The 19,461-nt window shown below is 48.2% G+C and overlaps 1 protein-coding gene across 2 annotated transcripts in view; it reads right to left on the bottom strand.

Annotated features, from left to right (window-relative positions):
- The window catches only part of DPP6 (dipeptidyl peptidase like 6), a 1,001,611-nt gene that overhangs the window by 814,229 nt on the left and 167,921 nt on the right, over window positions 1–19,461 (bottom strand). The gene's annotated exons all lie outside the window — the stretch shown is intronic.

Genomic DNA, 19,461 nt, shown 5'->3' on the forward strand with positions numbered 1-19,461 from the left:
GGTGGGAACTTCTATGAGCGACTTCCAGCAGATGTTTGAGAATCAGTCAAGATGCTTCCAAGACTAAACCTATAGTCATCCTTGATCAACTGGATGGTTCTCTCTAGACATCAAAACACAGGGCACAGAAGTAATTCTGATATCCCTAAAATAGCAAATGGTGCATTTCATATTGGATACAAAAAGGATTTAAAAATTAGCCCTAAGGTAACTTCCCACCCCGTGCCCTCACATATCCCACTTCCCTTGAATATTGCAGCGGAAGTTCTGCTGAAAGTTGATGGCATGGAACCCACAGGCAGATGGAGAAGTTCCTATCTCACATGGCACGGTTTGAGAGAAGGACTCTTTCCTGAAAGTAGCAGCCTTGCTTCTTATTCCCTCATTCTCGCTTTGTTCCTTTGAGGCACCTGAGGGAAGAGGCAGCCGCCACAGGGAAACACCCTGAACTAGGACTGACACCGTCTGGATTAGAATCATAGCACTCAACTGAAAGAGGTCATTGACTTTCACCTGTAAAAGGAAAAAGCTGAGGCAACTCCTTCTAGATCTAATAAAGGAGAGTGTAAATCTATATAACGCTACATCATTGACCCAACAGCCCTCATAGAAGTTCCCTTAAGAGCCCCCTCAAAGAAAAGCACTGCAAAGGCAGCTCAAAAAACTAACAGTAGAGTTGCCACATGACCCAGAAATCCCACTCCTGGGCATATATCCAGAGAAAACCATAATTTGAAAAGATACATGCACCCCAGTGTGCACTGCAGCACTCTTAACAACAGCCAAGACGTGGAAGCAACCTAAATGTCCATCAACAGAGGACTGGATGAAGGAGATATGGTACGTGTATACAATGGAATATCACTCAGCCATAAAAAGAATCAAACAGTGCCATGGGCAGCTACATGGATGGACCCGGAGAGTATTGCACTAAGCGAAGGAAGTCAGACAGAGAAAGACGAATATCATATGATAGCACTTATATGTGGAATCTACTAGAAAGTGATACAAAAGAACTTATTCGCAAAACAGAAACAGACTCACAGACTTCAAAAACAAACCTACCATTACCAAAGGGGAAAGGGGGTAGTGGGAGGGATACATTGGGAGTTTGGGATTAAGAGATATATACTACTGTATATAAAACAGATAAACAACAAGGACCTGCTGTAGAACACAGGGAATTCTACTCAATATTTTGTAACAACCTATAAGGGAAAAGAGTCTGAAAAGATACATATGTGTGTATAACTCAATTATTTTGCTGTACAACTGAAATTAACAAAACATTGTAAATCAACTGCACCTCAATAAATTTTTAAAAAAGAACCCCTGGAGTTCCCGTCGTGGCTCAGTGGTTAATGAATCTGACTAGGAACCATGAGTTGCGGGTTCGATCCCTGGCCTCGCTCAGTGGGTTGATGATCCGGCGTTGCCATGAGCTGTGGTGTAGGTCGCAGACGCGGCTTGGATCCTACGTTGCTGTGGCTGTGGCGTAGGCCAGCGGCTACAGCTCCGATTCGACCCCTAGCCTGGGAACCTCCATATGCCGCAGGACCGGCCCTAGAAAAGGCAAAAAGACAAAAAAAAAAAAAAAAGAAAAAAGAAAAGAAAAGAACCCCTAAAAGAAATTGCACTTCACACCCATCCATCTGCTGCTAACAGAGGCAGTGCCCCTCTTAGTAAAGATGACACCTAAAGGTGCTTCCCTGAGTCCAGGCAGGTGATGTGCTGGGTGACTGAGAAGCTGGGGTATTAACCACCATCTATTTTTCAATGTGGTCTAGATTCTGCCCCCCAAGGGATCTTGGGGAAATATAAAATGAACAGTCCAACTCAAGCAAGGGTAGAAGAATGCCATGGATGGTGGAGATGACTGAGGGACCTGATTCTGGGGCTAGAACTCACATCCACACACACACACCCACATGCACACAATTCTTTTCCTATTATTCCAATTTCTTCCTAGTTTTCCAAATTTTTCCTGTTTTCTAATTTTTTTTTCCTCTGTTGTCCTATCACCTCTGCAGACACAAAGATGAAGTGAGGTGTATGGATTGGGGATTGGGGGCGGTGGCGGGGAAGAGGAGCAAGAGCACAAACACTCTCCAAAGTTACAACTTTGCTACTTTGTTTGTTTCCGCTTTTTAGGGCCACACCCTCGGCATATGGACATTGCCAGGCTAGGGGTTGAATTGGAGCTACAGCTGCCAGCCTACACCACAGCCACAGTCTCAGTTACACCAGATCCAAACCACATCTGCGACCTAAACCACAGCTCGAGGGCAAGGTGGGATCAGGGACCAAACTCTCCTCCTCACGGATACTAGTCTGGTTCATTTCCAGGGAGTCACAAGGGAAACTCCCAAAGGTGCAACTTTGTGTTTCAACAGTAACCAGGTGTGGTTCCCTGTGATTTGCTGCTAAGGTTGAAACATCACAAAAGATACATTAGGAATAGAACTTCAAGCATCTTTGAGGCAGAATTTCCTAAGGCACCCCTGGCTCTGGCAGACCATGCCCACACAATACTTCTTACCCAGACCAAATAGAGTTTAAATAAATATTGGTGTCAGCATGGAGGAAGTCAAAGAAAGACAGCCGGGGGTGTGTTTGGAAGATGATAGGCTTCATTCTGGTGCTAGATCCATTGTTTTCAAAAACACTGGCTCATCCATTCACTGAATCAACACTTTTTGAAATCCCTGCCACATATGCATGAAACGGAAAAGAGAGAAGCTGGGGAGGAGACGTACGGAGGGTGCGAGACTGCAACTCTGGGGCCGGCTCAAGAGACCTGCAGGACCATGAGTGGGAAGAGTCAGCGTCCTGCACAGACTGATGGCCAGTGAATGACCCAGTGGGACTGTGTCCTCAAGACTGGTCCCATGGCTTGGGTGAAATAATGCTGTAAAGACAGATGCTGCCAGAGCCCAGAGGCTATAAGTAAACATACATTAGTTTAACCCATAAAAGGAGACTAAACATCACAGCTGCAGAAAACCGAATCTCCTTTAAAAAAAAATTAACACTAATTTTAACTATAAATAAATTAATTTTGATTAGAATAGCTACTAAATGGAGTTCCCGACGTGGCTCATCCATGAGGATGCAGGTTTGATCCCTGGCCTCCATCAGTGGGTTAAGGATCCGGTATTGCCAGGAGCTGCGGTGTAGGCTGCAGACGAGGCTTGGATCCCACATTGCTGTGGCTGTGGTGTAGGCCGGTGGCGGCAGCTCTGATTCAACCACTAGCCTGGGAACCACCATAAGCCTCAAGGGCGACCCTGGCGGGGGGGGGGGGGGGGGGGGGAATAATAGCTGCTAAAAACTTGCGGAGAGATTTCTGTAGTTTTCCTTGACTGTTTACTTTCCTCTCGACTGTCTATTTTCCTCTAAAAATGTAAGCTACTGAATTCAGGGAAAGGAAGTTTTGCCCTATTTTCCTTTTTTAAGAGCTCAAATGACACCCAAAAGAAACACATATTTAAATGGTTGCTTCCCTCACCAATGTACGTTTACACATCAACGCCCTCCTCAAAGCGCAGTGAATTCATCTCTTCCCCCCAAAATCCACATCTGCTCTGGGTACTGATCACAGCCACCCTGACTTCAGATGGGCAGCAGGCTGCTTTTCTAGACTTTGTGGGGTGCAAGCACCGACAGCCATCCTCCGGCTTCCAGAGACCCCTTTTTCCTGTCACTCTAAGGACGGTTGCACCTTCTCTGTGGGGTTTGCCTCCTGACATTTTGTGCCCAAGACATTCTCGACAAAGAACAACCCAGAGGGGATGGAAAATCTGAATCCGCTTTCGGCTCACAATGGAAAATCCTCAAAGAGCAACAGAACCTCTCTTTCCGAAGCGTCATAAGCTCAGAAGTCTTTCCTTCCTCTTCTTTGCTTCGGTGGGCTTTAAAATTACAGGTTAAAAAAGAAATGGTAATTCCCTGAGCTGGCCTCTTTCGTCATCACCCCGACCGTGGCAATCGCTTGGCGAGACGTAAGAGCATCTCGTCGTCACATGGTACACCCTAGATTTACATGATGTTGTATGTCCATTAAATCCCAAGAAAGCTGGGACAAAGGGGAAAAGGATTTCCCCTCAAAAATAAACAAAATAAAATTATGGGTGTTGGAATTACAATAACTCTGGCTCAGGTCCTCAGGGTGGAAAGTGAGACACGTGGACAAGGAGAAATCTCGACAAGGCTCTTTACTTCTGCAGAAGGGCGCAGGCGCTCCAAAAAGTGTGGATGCCGAACAAAGGACCCTCCCCTATTTATCCCTAACGCAGGTGATGGACCTGTCCCCTTCCCATGGGTCGGGTCAGGGCGCACTTTCTTCCCGTTGGCTAATTTGAAACAATTGTTACTGGGAAAAGACAGAAAGGGGGGGGTGGGGGTCACAGGAAGGCATTTCAGCAAAATGGAGTCACCAGCATTTCCTTTGATAGAAAGACATTATGTTACTTCCCACATGTGTTAACTGCAGACTGGCTGCCCCCCATCCACGACCCTGTGCCAAGAATGCCCTCATACCAAGAATGGCACAACATAAAGCCATGGGAACTCGCCAGTCTTTGAGCTTGTGGACCCCCCACTCCCACCTTCGGAGGCTGCACAAAAAGCAGGTTAGGGACTCGCCTGTTCTTGGAAGTCACCCCACGTTGCCTAAGCAATAAACGCCGGTACTAAAGGTGAAAAAAAAATATCATGCCCATCTGAGCACTCTCCCCGACACACAGCCCCACAACAAATGCCTCCCATTTTCCCAACTGCATATTGGAAGTGACAGAACGGCTCTGGGAGGAGGTAAAAGAAAGACATGTCCATTTCAGAATTTAAACAGTTCTCCTCTTAGTTCTCGTGACTCCTCTGCAATACAAGGGTCACCCTGGAAATCACAGGCAAGACTGGGGCTGGGGCGGCTGGCCAGGTGTGGGCGGGGCTGGCGGGGAGGGCGTGGTCACTGGGCGGGGCCGTCTGTGGGCGGGGCCGCCTGCCGGGGCGTCAGGTGAGGCCGGATTGGGCGGGCACTGCTCTGGCCCCTCCTCCAGCATCCCAGACAAGGTGATAACCATGCTGTCCTTGGTCCTTGGAGAGAAGGGCGAGGACCAGACCTCCTCCGTCCCACAGCCTCAAACGCCTCAAACGCCCACCCGGCTCTGCACACACACTCCCACACACTCCCACGAGCTTTCACACTTACATATTCTCACTCACACCTGTACACAGGCTCACACACACAGCCCTGGGCACGGGGTACCCCGTCCTCGTCCTCACCCCACTACTCAGCCCACCTTCTCTACCGTGAGCCCTTGGCTGGGGATGGCAGTGAAAGGCGAGGAGAGGGTTTATCTGGGAAGACACCCACGTCCCCTGCCAGGGTAAAATGCTGACTTAAGTTTCCTGAGCAAAGAAACCCCAGCTGAAGGAGTTGAATCATTCGTCTCCCACCACTCTCCACCCCACCCCTCCTCAGCTTTGCTGCCACGCATCACACTCCACGTCTTCCGCTGACTCCTCGCTTTTATGCCCTGGGAAAGCAATGCAATCTCCATAGTAAATTGGAGTTCACCAAAACTGCATTTCCGGGAATCATTTATTCCTCCGACTTACTGCCGGAATCTCCATAATTCCTCATGTCCCTGATTTCCTAGCGCTTCCGCTCCTCCACGCTTGCCCATCCCTAGGAGGAAGTGATCCGGGTGCAAACTCCCAGCTCCCCTTCTTCCAGGACCGCCCTGGGCTCCCTCCCTGAGGGCAGGCATCTCCTGGGGGGGGGAGGGCAGGCTGGAAAAGTCTCCCTCCCTGACCCCTCTCCCTCTTTGCTTTCTCAGCAGTCTAGGTGACATTCAAGTCTGGAAAAGGGGTGGGTAAGATCAGAATTTGGGAGAAAAGAAAAAGTGTCAACCTCAAGCCTCATTCCAAAGGAATCAAGGTAAACTGGCCCCTGGCCCCCCCGCCTCCGCCCCCCACGCGCATGCAGACACACCCCTTACCAGCTCTGCAGGGAGACTGGAGGACACAGTGGTCGCCACTTTCTGCCGGGTGGCAATCAGGAGGGACATAGCGGCCAGGCCCATGCGCTCACCTTGCTAGCATCCAAACCCCAGGAGCGGCTCTGCCCAGCCCCACTCCAGCACTGTCAGCCCTCCTGGCCGGCGCGAGGAGCAAGAGCCGCCAGCTTCTCGTCATCCCTCAGCTTGATGCATCACCCTTTCGCGCCCTTCCTCCCTCCTCCGTCAAGGAAAAAGGAAGGGGCAAAAAAACACCCACCTAAGACGAAGCTCACCGAGAAAATCCCATCTTGACATTCTGGGATTTTCTGGGGACAAAGGGTCACTGGGGAAAAGGTGCTGAGTGGCTGGCTGTCCATGAGTTTGGGGACTGGCTTCCAGGGTTCAAGTCCCGGTGCCCCAGTTTAGTTCCATCGGGCATCTTCTCTCCCCTGCCTCTACGCCCCCCTCCAAGCTCATCCCGATGACCAATTCCATACTGGCCGGTGACAAAGCACCCCACACCCATGTGCTGCTGCTGCTCATTGCTCATAAATGACATCAGCTCCCCAGAGGGAGCCCCCTTGGCTCCGAAGCAGAATACAGCTTTATTTATGCTGCACTTACACACACCTGCATACTGAACTCTATATTTAACTCAGACAACAAATCAGTGGTACCAAGGGGAAGCGGATGAAGAAAGCCGTGCCTGTCCTTCCCCGGGCACACAGCCTCAGGACGCTCACCACCAGCCCTGCCACGACAACTCACCCCGGACAAAAGGGCAGAGCTCGGAACCACACGCCCCCTCCACCGATCTGCTGCTGGAACAGTTTCACTGTCCCGGGGTCAGGAGATGAAGCTATAAAGTCTGATGGAGATGGAATATTACTGACATTTAGTTTAGTTTTCTAAGGGCACACGGGCGCATACACACCCACACCCACCCACACACACACTCACACACACACACACACACACACACACACACACACACGATGGTGTCTGGCTTCCTTCCTTCTCATGGCTATTAATTATATGTGGCGATTACCAAGATCCTTCTCTGCGGACTGGAATTCTTTGCAGTCTTTCCCCACCGCTCCCCCACAAGGCAGAATAAGCTTCCCAGAGGAGTTTTGTCCTGAGACTCTAAGAAACATACCTACCTGGGGATGCTTTTTGAAACCTGCTCAGTCCACACACAGAATCTAATAGCTAGTGAGTCAACATAATGAAAAGGCATTTCAGCTGCAGGAACAATACCAGGAGTCTCCCTGGGTTGAACGGTACACTGATGGAAAGCTTTCAAAAAAAAAAAAAAAGTTTATTAACATCTGCTCCTTGTCTTTGAGAGTTCTCTCTTGTAATCATGGATGAAACTGCAGGGGGACTGCCATGAAACTCGAAGGGATGCATCACAGTTTTATCCAACAATGAATGACATCTAAACAATAAAAACATATGCTTATTTTCTAAATACCTTTGCCTGCCTAAATATTAAGCAAACCGAACCGAACCAAATAGATCTTACTCTGGGGCAATGTGACTTGACTACAAACTTATTTTCTAAGTACGTCTTTTTTTTTTTTTTTTTTTTTTTGTCTTTTTGCTATTTCTTTGGGCCGCTCCCGCGGCATATGGAGGTTCCCAGGCTAGGGGTCGAATCGGAGCTGTAGCCACAGGCCTACACCAGAGCCACAGCAATTTGGGATCTGAGCCGCGTCTGCAACCTACACCACAGCTCACGGCAACGCCAGATCCTTAACCCGCTGAGCAAGGGCAGGGACTGAACCCGCCACCTCATGGTTCCTAGTCGGATTCGTTAACCACTGCGCCACGATGGGAACTCCCTTTTTTTTTTCTTTTTTCTAGAGTTTCATGCACATGAAATGACACCCTAAATCTCTTGAGTACCCACATTATGAGTCCATCCCTGTGCCAGGTGTTCTGTAGTATGAAGGAACCATGACACACGAATGCCACCTGCCCCAAGGACCAGTTTTCCTGGCCAGTTTTCCTTACAAGAAGGCAACAGTATTTCTTGCTGAAATTTAAACCATCTATGACTTTTTTTCTATATACTCGTCTATGCCTGAAAAACCAAGAACTTGCAGGGTTTTAAAAGGAGACGCTCACCAGTGATTCTGGTTAAAAGCTGAATTCAGTCTTGCTGCATCTCAGTGACATGGACAAAGATTACACTCAATTCTGCTGTCGTTTCTGGTGTGATTTCTGTGTTTCTCGGCGCCTGGCTCTAGCTGACCAGAGGCCTTCCAAATGTGGGTGGAGACGAGGAGGTTAAATTCTTTCTATTTGCCCAATCTTTTCTCAAGGGCACTGTTTCCGATTTGGAAGGCCTCAGCAAGTGTCTGGCCGGATGGCATCTTAATTAAAAATGTCATATCTTAGAGTTCCCACGGCAGTTCCTTGGTAACGAACCTGACTCGCATTCGTGCGTACGTGGGTTCGATTCCTGGCCCTGCTCCGTGGGTTAAGGATTCAGTGTTGCCATGAGCGGTGGTGTAGGTCGCAGACATGGCTTGGATCCCACGCTGCTATGGCTGTGGTGGAGGCTGGCAGCTACAGCTACTATTATTCAACCCTTAGCCTTGGAACCTCCATATGCCGTGGATGCAACCCTAAAAAGACAAAAAAAAAAAAAACACTTAAAAAACAATGTCATGCCCCATCTGGGGCGTGCAGAATAAGATGAACAGACCTTGGAAGGAGTTCAGAGGAAGCCATAAAAAATTAGTACAAGTACTTATTTCTCTACTTAGACAAATAGACCAAAGGCACTGAGAATTTTTGAAGAAGACCTGATGGCATGGAACCAGTTTAAAAGCAATTTTTTTGCATGAAGACATCTCTAAAGAGTACCAAATGGCTATCTCTTTTTCATGTCCAGTGAAGACTGAGCAAGAAAAGAGCTTCATTTAAATTAAGTGCCACCAGTGGAACCAAGGGTTTTCTCCCTCTTTCTCTACACAGAGTTTCTAAACAATGAACTGAGCATTTGTTTTGAAAGAGAAGTTAGTAGAGTTACCCTCGTGATTAATCAGATGCCTAGAAGTAAGACACAGCTATGGTTCAGATGGCTGCTAAGGTCTTTTTTCCTTCTCCAAAGATTTCTCCTCAGAGGACAATTATGAACTCAAAAGATTCTCTTTCTTTTTTTCTTTTGTAGGGCAGCACCTGCAGCATATGGAGGTTCCCAGGCTAGGGGTGGAACTGGAGCTGCAGCTGCTGGCCGACACCCCAGCCCCACCACACCAGATCCAAGCCGCATCTCCAACTTACGCCTCGGCCTGCGGCAATGCTGGATCGAACCCTCATCCTCACAGACACTATGTTGGGTTCTTAACCCCCTGAGCCGCATCAGGAACTCCAAAAGAAAGGATTTCCATACTCACATACTTGAAGTAATTTATTTGGTTCCAGAGTCCCGATTCCACCCATATCAGCAATTTCATTATCCATCCACTTCAAATTGTCAAATGCCACATCTAAGAAACTTAGTTTCTTTATTCCCTGGCGTGTTACAGGGTCTCTTTTCTTTTTTCTCTGCTACTTGGCTCCATTCTTCCACCTCTCCTGGGATATGGAATGGTCCGCTTTCCCACTGGATTTACGGAATCCAAAGCATCTCGAGGGCAAGCGTAAATTCAAAAAACAATATGACACCACCCAGGCCTTTCTTCCTGTCCTGAGCCCATCATTCAGCCCCAGGACACAGGGCACCATCACCTCCTCTCTGGCTGGAAGCGTGGGGTCTGGACAGTTGTGAGCAAGGACGCTGATGTCCTCAGGGCGCCTGGTCACAGGGTCACAGCACCATGTGACCATGGACCTCCCTGTATTCATGGATCTCCTGAGTACAGGGAGGGGCCGGAAGTGGGGATTCAGTTCAGGTCCACAGAATGAACGTGAACTTCAACTACACCTCCATAAAATTAAAAAAAAAAAAAAAAGAAAAGAAAAGAAAAGAAAAAGAAGTCCTCCTGGGGAGACACATGGAAGAACAAATAAGACAGATGCAGTGGGTCCCTGGGCATGGTGCACTTTTGCCCAATCAGGCCCCTTCCTAACTCAGGATGCAAATACAGCTGTCAGGGCAGCCGGGAGCCCCATTTCCATAATGTTCCTTGTGCTGCAGCAGGAAGAAGAGGGGGCGGTTTCCCCTACAGCTGCACCTGCTGGAGGCAGCCTCTGCACGAAGATGGCTTCTCTGAAGCTCAGGGTTTGCCAAGGCGGCAACGACAGAGCCCAGGACACCTCCCTCCCCTCGCTCCCATCTGCCTCAATTTTGGGGTTGATTTCTGCTGGTGTGACCGAATATGTGGTTGTCGAGTTTTTCCTAAGCTCTCCTTTGAAGATGTAGAAGGAAGCACTTTGGTATAAAGTTTTCTTGAATTGTTAAGTTACTGTGTAATTTCTTGAATTCTTTTTTTTCCTTTTTAGGGCCATACCTGGGGCATATGGAAGTTTCCCGGCTTGGGGTGCATTTGGAACTGCACCTGTGACCGACACTACAGCCGCGGCAACGTCGGATCGGAGCAACGTCTGCGACCTGTGCCACAGCTTTCAGCATTGCTGGATCCTTAACCCACTGAGCAAGGCTGGGGATTGAACCCACATCCTCACGGACACTATGTCAGATACTTAACCCCCTGAGCCACAACAGGAACGCCTCTTGAATTCTTAAGTTACTGTATAGATCAGATCATAATCACAGATATAAGGAGAGATGGCTCTGACGTTGGAATTAGGAGACCCAGTTTTTAATCTTGGGATAGCCACAAACTTGCAGTGCAAAATGATCTTCAGAGAGAGCCAGTGTCTTGCCCCAAATTTTACCTGTAAATTGTGTGTGTGTGTGTGTGTGTGTGTGTAAAAGACATGTGTATGAAACGATGCTGGAAAAGCAAAGATAAACACGTGACAGCACTTATCTCTAGGAGCAGAGACCCTGGGGATGGACGCACACAGGAGCAATTACAACACAGGTGATACAACAGGACAGGACAGACAGACGGTGGCGGAGATGGCTGGCCATCAACCACAGCATGCGTCTCCTCTTCCCTACAGCAACTTTGCGCCTCCCCAGCCCAGGACTACATTTCCCAGCAGCCCTTGCATGAAGGTGTGCCTGTGTGTGGTCCAGCTGGAGAGGAGAGCAGGACCATGCCATCTGAGATGACAGCAGGACCACAGGGCTCCCAGTTAGGCTTAGGGCATGAGGAGAATAGGGGCGCAGAGGAGAAGAAGAAAGGAAACTGGGGGATTTCTGAATTTAAGGCACACTGGTGCCATGACAAACAAAAACAAAAAGCACCCACGCAGAGGTCTCCAAGGCTGGGAAGGAGCGCAGGGGAAGGGGAAAGCTTGGGAAGGAGCGGGAAAGGGGTCCCAGCCCACAGGCTCGATGGTCCTTCCAGCTCTTGGGGATGCTGCGAGCACAGCCCACCTGACACTGCCCTTCTAAATCCAGCAGTGATGCCGCCGGGACACGCCTGTGTGGTCTCTCCCTCCTCTCCTCACGCATAACCAGGTACCACGTTCCCAGCTCCACGGGGATGCATTTCAGGCAACGGAGTTTTGAAAAATGGTAACACTGCTGCTTCACTTTCCATGAAAGTCGTTTCCGCCCTTCCCATCCAGGTTAAACATCAGATCGCTTCCTTTCACTGTACAATTACATCTAAGACGTCTTTTGATGGAATCGGAAGTTCTTGCTATTTTTAAAGAACCACATTGTCCATTATTAGGGTTTTGCGGGGGTGGGGTGGGGTGGAGTGCGCTTTTATCAAAGGGCCTCCGTGCCGGCGCCCGAATCCCTGAGCGATAAAGGCTTCAGCATCACGGCAAACCTAGCTTTACACCACGGTTGGCTGTGGCCAAAGTGGAATGACCTGGTGTTTTGATGTCGCTGGTGGTGTGATTAGGTTTCCTCACTATCGTCGTCGTTGAGAAAAAAGTCCCCGAGAGGATGAAAGCGGCTGGCTCAGACCCCTTACTACCCAAGACTTGAGAACCTGCGGGGCCTGGAGGACCTAGGCTTCTCGTTCCTTCGGAAGAACTGACTCTGGGTCCGAGGACCTAGTGACTGGGTCCAAGGTGATTCTGTAAAATCACCTCTAATGGAAAAGACTCTGAAGAACGTATATATAACGATATATGTTATAGATCTCATATCTCATATATTATTGTTATCTATCTCATGATATGTTATCTATCTCATGATATATGTTATCTATCTCATAAATACATATGTGTGTGTGTATGTGTAACTGCACTGCTGTGCTGTACACCTGAAACTAAGCCAGTACTATAAATCGAGCATACTTCAATTAAAAAAAAAAGATTGATTCCAGGTCTCAGCTTATTCATGTTTGTGGTTCACCTGCCTCCAGGGCTCCCACTCCGAGGCCAAACTCCACCCAACACCCTGCATGTTGTCGGTCAAAATAATAATAACACAAAGTCACGGGTTTCAAAATCACACTTACGGTTACCAAAGAGGAAACTATGGTGTGGCGGGGGTGGGGAGGAGAAGAAGTAAGAGGCAGAGAATAACACAGACACACGAGTGTATTGAAGAGATAGTTAATGAGAATCTACTGCACAGCACCGGGCAACCTCCTTAATAGTTTGTAATAACCTACATGGAAAAAAAGCATGGATATATTTATATGGATGACTGCTTTGCTCCACTGCACACCTGAAACTAACACACCATTGTAAGTCAACTATACTCCAAAAAAATTTAAAATGAGAAGAGTAATAACAAAGCCAAGAATAACAGTCATAGGAATTTACTGAAAATCTTCTGTATCTGCTCTGAGCTTTTCAAGAACTAACTCAAGTAATGCTCCTAACATCTCTGCGAAATGGATTCTGTGGTTTCCCCGTTTTAGAGATGAGAAGACGGAGCCTGAAAGAAACTCTGTCCGTCTCCCCAGATCATACACGTAGTGAGTGGTAGAGCCATTGTTTGACTTCAGGCATTTTAAAAAAAATTATTGAGGTATAGCTGATTTGCAATATTTTGCTAATTTCTGCTATAGAGCAAAGTGATTCAGTGGTTCAAATATGATATAAATACATACAAAGACCTGCCTGTAACCCTAAAAAAAAGAAAAGAAAGAAAATTAATATGAAATGAATTACAGAACTAAATTTAAGCAAGCAATAAAATTTCCAGAAAACGAAAAAAACTTACTGATCTTGGATGAGACAAAATAGGACATGAAAAAGCAAAATCATACAAGAAAAAAATGATAAATTAGACTTCAAAGTTAAAAGACTTTGCTCTTCAAAAAAGCACTGTTGAGGCTGTTACGAAAACAAAACCAAGCTACCTGCTGGAAGAAGTTATTTACAAAATATTTATTTAATACATATTTAGAACTCTCACAATTCCATAAGATGAAGGCAAATAGCCTAATAATAAATTAGCCCAATTTACAAAGTCCCTTTACCAAAGAAGTTACAGATGGCAAGCAAATTCACGAAACCATTACTCGCCATGTGCTAGTGTCGTATAAATTTAAACAGGCACTTATTGGATGACTAGAAGTTCTACTCCAAGGTATTGTCCCAAAAGAAATGAAAAGTTATATTCACAAAATTACCTGTATGTGAGTGTTGAGAGCTTTATTCAAAAGAGCCAAAACCAGGAAATAACCCAAATGTCCCTCCACTGTTGAGGGGATAAACCAAGAGAGCCATGGGCACACAACAAAATTCTCCACAATGATACAAAGGAAGTCTGACTTCTTCGTTTGTGTGATAATCGCTAGGTCCATCTATGTTGCAGCAAATGGCCATTTTATGGTCAAATAGTATTCCGTTGTCTATATGTACCACCTACATACAGAACTGGTAAGTAGCAAACACCTGCTGTGCATCACAGGGAAATCGACCCAATACTCTGTGGTGGCCTACTTGGGAAATGCACCTGAAAAAGAATGGATACATGTCTAACTGACTCACTTTGCCGTCCACCTGAAGCTAACACAACTTTGGTAAGTCAACCCTGTTCCAATAAAAACATTTTTAAAGGACGTGACTAACCCCTGAGAGTCTACGGCACTGCTGAATCTCAGAAGCTTTTTACTAAGAGAAAGACTCTAGGGAGTTCCCGTCGTGGCTCAGTGGTTAACGAATCCGACTAGGAACCATGAGGTTGCGGGTTCGATCTCTGGCCTTGCTCAGTGGGTTGACGATCCGGCGTTGCCGTGAGCTGTGGTGTAGGTTGCAGACGTGGCTCGGATCCTGCGTTGCTGTGGCTCTGGCGTAGGCCGGTGGCTATACAGCTCCGATTGGACCCCTAGCCTGGGAACCTCCATATGCCACAGGAGCGGCCCAAGAAATAGCAAGAAGAAAAAAAAAAAAGATTCTAGACACAAAAGGAAACATACCCAGATTCCATTCACATGAGATTCTAGACTAAACCTACTGCTGTGATAGACAGCAGACTCACGGCTTCCAAAAGCCAGCATGGAGAGGAAGGAATTGCCTGTAAAGAGCGTGAAGGCAACTGCTTTTGGTGATAAAAATATTTGACATCATGGCTGTGATGATGCTCACATGACTTGACACGTTTTTGAAAAACTCATCAAATTACTCTCTAGTATCAAGAAACGTTAACGAATGGAGATTTTTGCCTCAATAAAGATGGGCTCCAAAAGTGGATGAAGGAAAACAATGGAGTATGAGCTTACAGTGCAAGGAAGGGAAAATATTTCAGAGGGAATCCCCCTCCTAGCTATAGGACAGTTCCCCCGTTAGGGTGTCTTTCTGCGAAAGGTGGGGAGTCTAATGGAACTCGGTCTCCGGAATACTATGCATCACTTACAAGCAAAGCTCAAGAACGGACACTAACTGGGGTCAAAAGCAAAGAAATGAGGGGAAACTAGGAACCAGGATGAGAGCTACGGCACAGCACCACTTCCTGAACTTTGTAGCCCGTCATCCTGACATAGCCGAGCAGGTGCAAGGAAGCTACTGCTCATAAACGCAATAACATCAACAGCAGACGCGCTCAAAACCTGCTCCTTCAGAACCTGAAATTAACCAATGGCCTGAAACACCCCAGGAGTGTCAGTTCAAAGAGAATGGCTCAATATTGTCAAGAACAGAGGCTTTATGTCACTGTGACTTGTCCCAGCACCGCATCGCCTCTGGGTAAGCAGGTAACACACAGCTACCAGATCAACCAAGGTCCCTACGCCTGGGGGAGCACATGCCCACATCAAGCCTATTCACGGATGATCAGGGCAGCGTTACCTGTGACCAGTGTCCACAGCTGATGTACAGATACACAAACGTGGCATTGCCGCACACGGGGACATTATTCGGTCATGAAAAGGAATGATGCTCTGATGCACATGGCAGCCTACGACCCCAGAGAACACTGCACCGAAAGAAGCCACTCGCAGAGAACGCAGACTTCTACTTTCAGAAAACGTCCAGAATAAGCAAAGTGTCAGAAACTAAAAGACTAAAGGTGGGAAGGGCTGGCTGTGGCGCAGCAGGTTAAGGTCTCTGCTGAGGAGCAGGTTCTATTCCCAGCCCAGAAACTGCCAGATGCCTCAGGTGCGGCCAAAAAGTGAAAAAGACAAGTGGTGACCAGGGCGGGTTCAGCATGAATTGACTACCGCGGATTGACTACCGTGGAGTATGGGTTTCTTCCTTGAGATGATAAAATAGTCTCAACTTGGATCAGGGTGTAGGTTGCACAACTTTGCGTATACTGAACCCCAGTTTAATTATGCACTTAAAAACGTCAACTTTATGGTTTGTGAATTACCCATCCGTAGGACATCTCATCATTAAAAAGCATCCCCATGAGTTCGAGGGTATATATCTTTATAATAACCGATTTAAAGAAAAGGACATAGAGCAAAAACATGAGACTGAATACTTTGGGGGTGAGCAAAAGGACGTGGAGACAAAGGAGCCTTGCTCCACCTCCTAATTCTTTTATATATACATTTAATATCTGTTCTTGTTCACATTCTTTCCCATTATGTTTGTCGCAGGATATTGACTATAGCTCCCAGTGCTGTACGGTAGGAGCTTGTTGGTGATCCATAACCTACACATGACAGCATGCACCTGCCAATCCCAAACGCCCAGTCCATCCCTCTCCCCTCCCCCTGGAAACCACAAGTCTGTCCTGTCTGTGAGTCTCTGTCTGTTTCATAGATAAGTCCATTTGTGCCCTCTTTTAGATTCCGCATAGAAGTGATATCATATGATATGTGTCTTTCTCTCTTACTTCACCGAGTGTGAGAATCTCTAGGTGCACCCATGTTGCTGTGAATGGCATTATTTCATGCTTTTTGTGGCTGAGTGGTATTCCATCATGCGTCTGTACCCCATCTTCTTTCTCCATTCCTCTGAGATGACACGTGCGTTCTTTCCATGTCTGGATGATTGCAGATACCGCTGCTATCCACCTCTTCCTTCTTAATCAGAATTTTGCGTAAAGTGTTTAAAAATTAAAAAGACAATGAGAAGATTTGCTCTCCAGTGAGCTCCCCGACGGCGTCTGCGCTCCCTGCATGTTCGCGCAGCCCGTGGGAGTGCACGGTTTGGAGGGAACTCGTGTCGGAATGTTCCGGGGCCGCCCTTCAGGAGGACAGGGCAGGCTGCACCACTAAGCCCATTCCACTCTCTGGGATCTCACAAGATTCCTGGAGATCCCTGATCAAGGGAGCACCAGCCAAGCTCACTGCTGGTCTCTCTGAGCCCAGAGTTTGGGTGCCAGGCACTGAGCTAGTATCAGCAGAGAACCCCCACTCCACACCTCGGCTGCTTTTGCCACGTCCTGTTTCTGTAACTGAATTAACTCCTCCTTCTCGGATTCCCAGTTCCTAAGCTTTATGAACCCTTGACTTTTGCCCGTGTATAGTTTGCAAGAGAATGAATGCTCTCACACACACACAAATCCCACAGATTGCCAACAAGAGGCCCCGGAGACAGCTCCCAAGCTTGTGGTGGGAAATCCAAGAGGACCAGGGGGTTGGGGGGTGGGGGGTGGGCAGGACTGTCTCGGGGTCACCTGAGTGTGATCCAGCAGAGGACAGCATCGCATTCAGCCTGCCCGAGAAACATGCCCAGGGGGACAGCTGAAAAAGGGGGCCAGGCAGCCAATCCTACCACGTGCCCCTGGCCCCTTCTCTGCAAGATGTCCTGGTGACCTCTGGGGGGCTCTGCTGGGACCCCCCCCGCACTGTGGGCTGCGGGCCTGTCCAGCTGAGGCCACGCACGCCTTGTCAGAGCTCAGGCCCCTGCTCTTCAGCGGTGTCTAAGAACAATCCGGATTCAAAATGCCAGTGAGACGTGCCACTTGCCACCTGCTGTGACCCCTGACCCGCGGCACCCCGTGACCCCCAGCACCCCCTGAAAGGAGCTCAGGGTTGGGGGGGGGGTCGGGAGGGGGGCCCTCTGCGCTCTGGGAAAACTGGCAGAACAGGTGGTCCAGAGAGTGAGAGGTTTTCAGGAGAAGGTTTTAGGAGCCCAAATCTTGCATCTTCTCATATTTAGAAAAGCACTAAAATCGTGCGCGGCGACCTCTGGTCCTTGTGACAAGCGTCAAGCTGCTGCTGGGATGTGAGCCTGACTGCACGTACCCCCTTCGCTAAAATCACGTCTATACTGACCTACCCCCGACCTCTGTGGAGCGGTTTCTCAGCTCTCTGAATGCTGCCTCCCGGGCTGCAGCCCCATTTTGCCCCAAATCGTAACTCACAACTCTCCGTTGTGCTCTGTTTTTTCAGTCGACATCTCCTCAAGGGAAACTGACAGCTAAATTATGCAGCATGTGGTGCACCTCGGGGAGGAGAAGGACCACGGGGACGGGACCCCTCGACCCTAGGCCACCCGCATCCGCAGCGAGCACAGGACAGGCTGCTCACACGGGCAGATAAAATCTGTTTTTTGGTTTTGTTTTGTCTTTTTGCCTTTTCTAGGGCCACTCCCGTGGCATATGGAGGTTCCCAGGCTAAGGGTCGAATTGGAGCTGTAGCCACCGGCCTACACCACAGCCACAGCAACACGGGATCTGAACCACATCTGCGACCTCACCACAGCTCACGGCAACGCTGGATCCTTAACCCACTGAGCAAGGGCAGGGACCAAACCCGCAACCTCATGGTTCCTAGGCAGATTCGCTAACCACTGAGCCACGACGGGAACTCCCAGGCAGATAAAATCTCCCCTCGCCTTTGAGGCCTGGATCTCCCTGAAGTCTGTGTCTGACGGGCTGACTCTGGGAGAAAGGAGGTTTTCTCCATGCTGTCTCATACCTCTTCTAGGAAGAGTCGTGCTTTATAAAAGCCCTACTTGCTTTTAACAAGTCGCTTACGAATAATCTGTTTAATCACTTTCCTTCAGTGGAACAGGACAGCCGTGAGATGCAGGGACCAGCATGGGTCGGGACAGGGAGACGAGCGAGAGGCTATGGGACAGAGGGGGAGGGCAGGATGGAGGCAGTGGGGACCGTGGCCCTTCTTCTCCGGTGGATGGTGGGTGGAGGCTTCCGGGGGGGGGGGGCGTGTTTTCTCTAAAAAAAAAAAATCTCATAGGAAAATTAACTGCGTCGGAGTTCCCGTGGTGGCTCAGTGAAAACCAATCTGATTAGGATCCATGAGGACACAGGTTTGATCCCTGGCCTCGCTCACTGGGTTAAGGACAGGTGTTGCCATAAGCTGTGGTGTAGGTTGCAGATGTGGCTCGGATCTGGCGTTGCTCTGGCTGTGGTGTAGGCCAGCAGCTACAACTCCGATTAGACCCCTAGCCTGGGAACCTCCGTGTGCTGTGGGTGCAGCCTTAAAATAAAAAAAGAAAAGAAAATTAGCTGTGTCATAAACACCAGACCCACTCACACGTGTGCTCACGTACACACACACACACACATACACGAGTCAATTGAGACTATAGTCAAATACAGTTGATGTCAGAAACCTGAATATAGCTGTATTTTTCAATCTCATCACCTTGCAACACAAAAGATTTTCCCCAAACCCGAGAAGCTTTTTGCCCCCCCCCAGGGAGATGCTTTTCTGATTCTTCTTTGATCCTCCTCACTCATTCATCTGTCCCCTTCAATGTCACAAAGTCAAGCAGCTCCCTTCACAAAGCCTCTCTCCCATCCACCCTTTTCCAAGGGCCCGAAAATTTATAAATCTCTCTGGTATCACTTTCCTCCGTGGAGAGCTGAACCCTCATCAAGTCTGTATCATCAAAAAATCAATCAATCCATCAACGGCAGCTCCACAGGAAAGCGGGCAAATCCTTCTGTACAGAAACAAGGATGGTTCCAGTTGAGCAGGACACCTGTAGGGCTGTGACCTCTCCGGGTAATGGAAATATTATACAAGGGGTGCCCTGGCTTAGTTTTTCACAGACGGATGAAATGAAGCTACGTGCATCTTTGTCCACAGAGGAACTC

Source organism: Sus scrofa, chromosome 18 (assembly GCF_054392235.1).
Source record: "Sus scrofa isolate SSC_HxYL_T2T_F1_AM1 chromosome 18, Sscrofa_HxYL_maternal_Yorkshire_Landrace_v2.0, whole genome shotgun sequence".
NCBI classification, from domain to species: domain Eukaryota; kingdom Metazoa; phylum Chordata; class Mammalia; order Artiodactyla; family Suidae; genus Sus; species Sus scrofa.